The sequence below is a fragment of the Miniopterus natalensis genome, chromosome 13, assembly GCF_054644295.1.
Source record: "Miniopterus natalensis isolate mMinNat1 chromosome 13, mMinNat1.hap1, whole genome shotgun sequence".
Classification (NCBI taxonomy): Eukaryota; Metazoa; Chordata; class Mammalia; order Chiroptera; family Miniopteridae; genus Miniopterus; species Miniopterus natalensis.
Window position 1 is genome coordinate 18,668,627 of NC_142093.1, and position 7,770 is coordinate 18,676,396.

Sequence of the window (7,770 nt, forward strand, 5' to 3'; positions counted from 1 at the left end):
GCGGCCCCGCGCTCTCGGGGGCGCGCGCGGCTCGGACGGGCGGGGGAGCTGGAGGCCCGCGGGCCCGGGGAGCCCCGAGGCCAGGGCAGCCGGGAGGGGCCGGGTGAGCCGCCTGGACGGCTGATCAGGAGCCCGCGTCCGGCCCCGGGACGGCCTGGCGTCCTGCGGAGGGCGTAGTGGACCGTCTGACCCGTCGCCGTGTCTTCAGATGGAGGAAGCTGATGCCTAGAGAGGCCCAGACGCGGCGAGTTTGTGGCGCCGGCGAGGCGGGACCCAGCGCCCTCCTGCCTGGTGTGCTGCACCATCTGCATCCCCGCCCTGCTCGCCACCGCTCCCCACTGCCCTCCCCTCCTGAGGGGCCCTGCTCTGCCTTCGCCAAGAATTGGGCAAAGCTGGGGATCCCGGGCCACGAGCGGAGGTGCCCGCGCTCCAGCGAGATGGTGCTGGTGAGGCAGGTCCCAGCTCTTGCGTGACCTGGTTGACCGTCAAGGTCGCGGGTGAATGCACCGTCTAGTCTGGGCCGCCTGATTCCACTGGGTCTCTGAACAGGATCTGAAGGGGTTTTTTTTTTTAGCTCTGAATTTTGAATTGGCAGTGAAAATATTTCTTGGGAGGAATGGAATCCATGTTACAAAACGAACACCACTTGTATATTCGTTTAATATGATTTCGAATCCATTTGTTTATGACAAGTAGTTTCAGTGCGCTTGTTTATGACAAGACAAAAGTTGTTTTTGCATTTCAGAGAGAGTGGAAAGGAGAGAGACAGAAGCATCGATGTGTCGTCGATTGGTTGCCTCCTGCACGTGCCGGGATTGAGCCTGCAACCAAGGTACCTGCCCTTGGTTGGAATCCACCCAGGACCCCTCAGTCCCTGGGCCAACACTCTAACCGCAGACTGGCTAGGGCGAGAAATGAAGCTGTTTTGATATGAGGATGAAGTTGTGTCAGGATGTCATTGTCTCATCTGATGTCCCTGATAAGCACCCAGTTTAGCTATTGAGGTCCCAATGGGGGCTTATCCATAAAAACGTGGAGGAGCAACTATGGCAAGCGGACATTTAGACTATAAATAGAGTTGACCCTTTAGAAATGTGGGAGTTAGGGGCACCAGCCCCTGCACAGTTGAAAATCTGTGTTTAACTTTTGACACCACAAAAACTTAACTAGAGTTGGCCCTTTGCATCCAGGGATTCAAACAGTATTTTCCACCTGAGGTTGGGAGTCCGCAGTTGGGAAACTGCGGTTGGGAATGCAAAGATACTGTTTCCAGGGTTGGTTGAAGCCACAGATGCAAAAGTCGAGGGCCAACTGTATTTATTGAAAAATATCCACATGTAGTGGAGCAGCGCACTTCAAGCCCACATTGTTCAAGGTTAACTGTACTGAGAATTTGTGAGGACTACTGGAGTTTTGGCTTGAGCAAGGTGACTGACTCTTCCCTGGCCTCAAAACTCCTTGGGGGCATTTGCTCCTGCCTTGGTGAGTGACTCCTGGAATGGTCACAGTGGGCCTTCCTGCCGTCATTCCCTAGCAGCCTGCTCTAGCAACAGGCAACATTCTGTTTGAGATCAGCTCTTGGTTGGCTGCCTTCTCTCCTGAAGGGCCTCCTCCTATAAAAAGGTACGCCTCATATTAAATTTGAACACTGTCCCTTCATCTCCCCTTGCCTGGATCAATAGTGTGATTAATCTGTCATTTGTTTGGAGTATGTTATTTCTTTATTGGCTTGTTAAAGAGATATGCTGTACGCTATTGACTTGTGAAATTATTATAATTTCTACAGCTAAATAAATTGCTGGCAAAGACAGAATCAGTCTCTAGGTATAACTTTGCTGCCTTCAAAACAAACAAAACAGCATTAAATTAGCTCTGTAGTTACATGAATAGATAAATAGAAATTATTAAATGAATGACTCTCTGGCAAGTGCTTCCCATATGCTTTTCCCCTCCCCAGCTTCATAGTCTACTGGGATAGTATCATGAAAATTTTTATGGAGTCATGTAACAAGAGCTTTTCAAAGGGTCAGTACTAAGACTGCTCAGATCCTTCGTTTTGGTGAAATCCTTTCTTTTTTTTTGCCCCTAGACTTATGTTCTCTTTCTGTTGGTAGTTGCTATAGCGCTCACCTAGTAAATAAGGCTGAATAAATGAACTTATTCTGAAGTCGAGTGAGCATTTTCCATTTTTCGGCTTCTCCTCTTCCTGGGAGCCTCTTTGCCAATAAGGGGCATTCTCTGCCTTCTGAGGCCACCTCCCCGTGGCAGATGTATTGTTTGTAAGCACCATGGAGGTTTGACGAACTCTTGCTCATACAGCTCAGTATAGTGACTTGTAAAGAGTAGGATTTTATACATTTTTTTAGAATTCATTTGAATTGTAGCACTGTGGTCAAACCATAGATTAATGCAGAAGTCTGTCTAACACATACAATCCAACCAAGGCAGTGCAGATTGGGAAAGAAAGGAAGAATATACTTTTATGGCTGCAACTGCAAAAGCAATTTGGGAAAAAGCTATTGGTCACATACTGATGAAACCACTTATCTGCACACAGTAATCAATCATCTTACATGGTGCTTCTTGAACATGCAATCGAGAAAGAGAAAATTTAGCAAAAAATTACTGTATTGTGTATGTAAATACTACCTTTAAGATGTTATTTATTCATCAGTGTTTATATCACTGTAGTTTTAATGTAGCATCAAAATTCAAAAGATGCAATCTTCATGCTTTAATCTAGAGAGACAAGTCAATTAATTGGGTTAGCTATGCAGTACATGAAACTATTGTGATGTACAAAGAGCCTAGTATATCCAGTGTTTTTTGAAAAAATGTGCCATGTATTTAATGTATATTTTGAAACACTAGGGTATTTGATGTGATTTTATTTATTTAAATATATTTTGATCCCATAAAACCATATTTATATCTGATAGACCCTTTATAATGTTCCAGTTGGAAGAGAGTATGGAAATTATTTCTTCAATACATTTGCTGACTGAACGAATGACTGAATCTGCAATTTTCTTCAATTTACTTGAATGAACTCTATTGCCTGAATAAAATAAGGCCATTTTCTCCTCGCAGTTATGTTCACCTCACTCAGACTATTGTTTTAATATTCCTTTTCTCTTGTTCTATTTTGTGTGTATGTTTACTAAGAATTATTTTCCTTTAGAGGTTTGCTGTGACCCATCTTTCTATTTCTTAGTCTGAAGAAGGCCCCCACAATGTCCAAAACTGGCTAGGATACCCATATTTTGGTATTTTCCCCTTTCAATACTCCTGTAAGCCTTACTGTTTTCTAGTTGATGTTATTTATTTTGCCTGTTTTTTTTTTTTCAGTGCTAATTGCAAAAAATCACCTTGAAGCTCAAACAGATATGATTTGCAGATAAACAAACCCAACCAAGGAACAGCTTTTATTTCCTCAGAAACATAGAATACCGTGTTTTATTGCGAATGGTACTTGGCAGGATAGAAGCTGAAGATTTTATTAGAATGTAGGCCTAATTCCATCAGCTCTGCTCACGCTGTTGGCATGAAGAGCTCAGAGCAGACTGGAGCAGTCAGACTGACTTTATTATGTATTCATCTCTACTTTTCTTTCTGTTGAAGGGTGATAATTCTTTGCTGCCTAAGGACATTTTGTGCTGTTTTGGAAAATAGATTTTAGCATCCTTGAAAAGCTCTTTCTGATATATATCTGCACATACTCAGGCTTGTCGTCCAACAATTTTCTTATTAAAAGTTTTAAATTTAATTATTAAGACTATACTATTTACATTTAATGCTATAAGTTATTGTAATGGCATGGATTAATTGGCCAAATAGAAAAACGGTACAGGCACAAAATACAAACATGCAACTTGCAGCACCAGCTTAGATCATCGTTTGGTTCTTTCATAAAATAGCGTTGGAATAGGACATAGTCCTGGAAATTACTTGGTACAAGCAGAGCTTCCTGATCACAGGTAATATTTGTATCTTTAATCACTCTGTTTTGCTTTATTGCCCTATCACCCTAATCAACCTCGACGATACAGATCTGCCTTATAAGCTTCAAAATTGAAATTAGCCAGGTTGGGGAAAAAATAACCTTAAAAGCTGGCCTCAGAAGGTATCGTAGATACAAAATAGTCTTTGTTTAAGAAAATTCCTGGATGGAGTTCAGTGAGGCGTCAAGGCACTGACCAGAGACATGTAGAGATAATGGAACTGCTCTGCATGAGACGTCAACAGGACGTATTGTGAGGGGAAAGATCAGACAAGGAAAGGGAATGTGTGGGACAGGACCGTGGGAAGCTGAGGCAGGGCAGTTAGCAGCCAGAGAAGACTGCTTGTGCTGTGGACGCTGAAGACCTTCTCAGAAGGATGTTCAGAACTCAATTTAAGTTTGTTTCTGCTGCCGTCGTGTTAAACCCTCTCCAGTGACCCAAGCTTTTAGTAAAACAAATAGACAGATCATAGGTTTGTGACTCAGGTATTTTAGAATTCAAAGAATCAGGGTATTGTGATGTGGAAAAGGGACAGCACCTACATGGATTGTGGAAATTTTGATCTGAGTAAATTCAGCCAACTCGGGAACTTAGAGAAGAGCTGGTGAGGGAAACCTAAGTGTGTGTGTCTGTTACCAGGGGTGGGGAAGATTTTACCTCAATTAATTGCCTGAGATATTTATAAAAATCAGGAACATAAATTACAATTTTTTATGTAAAGCATTTAGACAGTTTTTAAAAATTACTTTTGAGACAATGGTAAGAAACTAGTTATTTATAGAAATACCAAGATCTCCATAGATAGGGGCTTGAATAATTGAATGATAATTATCAATTAAACATAAAGCTTCTTGTAGGGAGTGCAGTGGGAAAAAGTCTTCACTAGCTACTCCTTGGCTTTTTTTTTTTTTTTTTTTTTTTTAAAGAAGAGTCTTTTTTAATGTAGGTAGGGAATGGAGGATAGGGAATAGAGCAAACTTGGAAAACCAAGGAGAAGGCTACTCTTTTGCAAAACTATCCATGAAAAGGGACACGGTTCACCGTTAGCCAAACCGCGGCCATGTACGGCTGTCCTCTTGTCTTTAGGGGAAGGGATAATCATAAGTTTTTGCTCATAAAAAGATTATGCAGAGCAAATAGGTTTCTGGAGGCCAGGGCCTTCAAGAGATGTGGTCTAGGTTGGTGGATGTTTTATGGCTGCATGGTTTCAGTCCCGTTTGGTTTTTGAAGTGAGAGGAGAGAAAAAATGTTCTATTTGGGCTACTCCGTGTTCTGCATTCCTCTCTGAGTTACTGTGATGGCCTTCTGCTCTGAAGTTTTATGACACCAATGGAAAACTCTCTGTGTTACCCGGGCTTCAACATCTGACAGAGGCAAAGCATCCAATCTTACATCCTGGCTTAAGTGTAAACTGAAGTGTGATAAAATACAACCTTAGGAATGAGTTTAAAAAATAGTAATCATCACTGGAAACAGTGATGATTTTAATAAGCTCTTCCCTGTTGATTCCATTTGATCGCGTTAACACTAGCAGTGCCTACAGAAAGGAGATTCTGTGAAGGGATATTACCCGTCCCTTCCTTTTTCTCTGGACTGTTCAACAAGTATTTCAGTAAATAAATGTCAGAAGGAAATCTATAACTAATTCCAAGTTACTTGGTGTTGCTTCTATGATTTTGAAAGTTAACACAGCAATAAATTTTGTGTATGGTTAGGCCTAATTCAATAAAAATATTCAGAAACCAAAGAAAAGCTTTTCCCTGTATGCCCTAGGGAAAGGTAGATCAGTAGGTGGAGTGTGGATGAACTTTCTCAAATGATTTTTCCTTTGGAGTTGATGGTTTTTATTTAAATACAAGTTTTAATTCAACCAGTTCGACACTTGACAAGAACAATGAGAGAACTCAAGGTGTTATTTTTTCAGTTTATTTTGGGGATTTCTTAGTAATCGTCTAAATGAAAATGACCAGTTGTGATACGTACTGCTGAGGCTTGGCGCGGTAACAGGGCAGGCTGCTTTATGAGGACTTAGAGGCGCAAGAGACTAAAAGGGCTTTAGAAAAAGGATGGGTTTGAAGGTTTTCAGTTATCGCTTAGGAGGTTCCTATGTTTTATTTAAAGGGTCTCAGGTTACATGAGGCTCATGGTGCATAGTCTCAGCCATGAGTCACATGGCACTACTTGTATAAATGGAAATATTCCCAATTAGAGATTCCAAACCAAAGAGATTCACAATCCTCGAAGCAACTTTACCTAAATTGATGACGGAACTGCAACCTTTCTCTTTAGGCTTCCTTTTTACAGAGATGGCTCTTCTTTCAGCGAATATTCAAATGAACATGTTCATCTGGAGATAAGTAAAATTAACCTCTCCTCCGCTCCCTCTCCACCAAGCATCGCTTTTGTTCCTCTGCCTTTATTTCCGATGCCTGTATAAATTGGACCCCCTAAGTTTTGGTGAAGCTTTGTTTCTCTAGAAGTCTGATAACCCTGTTGCTTGTCTCTTAAGTTCTGGTCAGAATGAGACATCGCTGCCTGAACAACAGCATCATGGTTAGGTTTAGAGGTAAGAGGAAAAATCCTTTGCACCTCTATTTTAAAAATTGATTTCCTATCAGATGCTAACATCTTGCTTTCTACGGTATTGATCATAGAAACATCTCTGCCCTGACCATCAGTGATGACTGTCGTTATTAGGAGACATTCACAGAACTAAATAAAAGCCTCGTAAACTTGGATTTCCTTGCATTTTGAGTCTGTTCTCCCCTTAGCCTAGATACTCTGCTCGTTCCCCACTCTCCTCCCCACAATGCTCTTGCTAAACTTGGATATTCTTAGTAAAGGAGAGAAAAGTGGATCGCAGCAACCTGGACTCTCAAAAGAAGGCTAGTTCAGCTGCTAAAACAGGAAAAAGACTTTTTAAAACTTTAAAAGAAAGTAATCTCCTAGCACTTTGTCTCTGGAGTCACGGAAGTTTCTCAGTTATCAATAGAATGGTATCCCGTTTACCAACAGATACTATCCGATGTATCTGTTGAAAACTTCCTGTGTGCTAGGAACTACGCTCAGCCGTTTTCTTTAACGTTATCTCACTTATTACTCCCAACAACTCTGATCAGCTGGGCACTATGATTAACCTCATCTTACAGATCAGGAAACTGAGGCACAGAGTGGTTTAGTGACTTCCCCCAATGACACGCATTGCTAAGGGGCAGAGCTGAGAATGGAGTTTTGCTGCTTAACCTCAATGCCCAGGCGCTTACCTGCTATCCTTCACTCTTTCTCCTTCAAAGGATGTGAAGTAGATGCTTCAAGTAACTGTGCATAACATGCTTATTTAAAATGTGTTGACTAGTGGTCACAGTTGCATTGAGACCTTTTGCTAATCTATACCTCTGCACTCATTTAAATTAGCACCGAAGATCTGTACATAACTGATCCCTTCGAATGCCCTTTCTTAAGGCATTGCTTTTCTTCTTATTTACCTGGTTCTTATGTTTGTTTTGTTCTCTAGCATCGTGATTAGGGATATATTTTGGACACCTGTGTTATTGTGCAAAGAGGATCGAATTAGAGCTTTACAGTAATGGATTTGCTGCACTATTTGGGAGATGTCTAGACTCTCTTCATTGGGTGTAAAATGCTCTATATATCAGTGCTTGAGCTGGTTAATTTTGTAGTTTAAATCTTCTATAGCAATTGCTGGGAAACTTTCCTTAAAGGACACATAGTAAATATAGGCTTAGCAGAATGAACAATCTCTGTCATA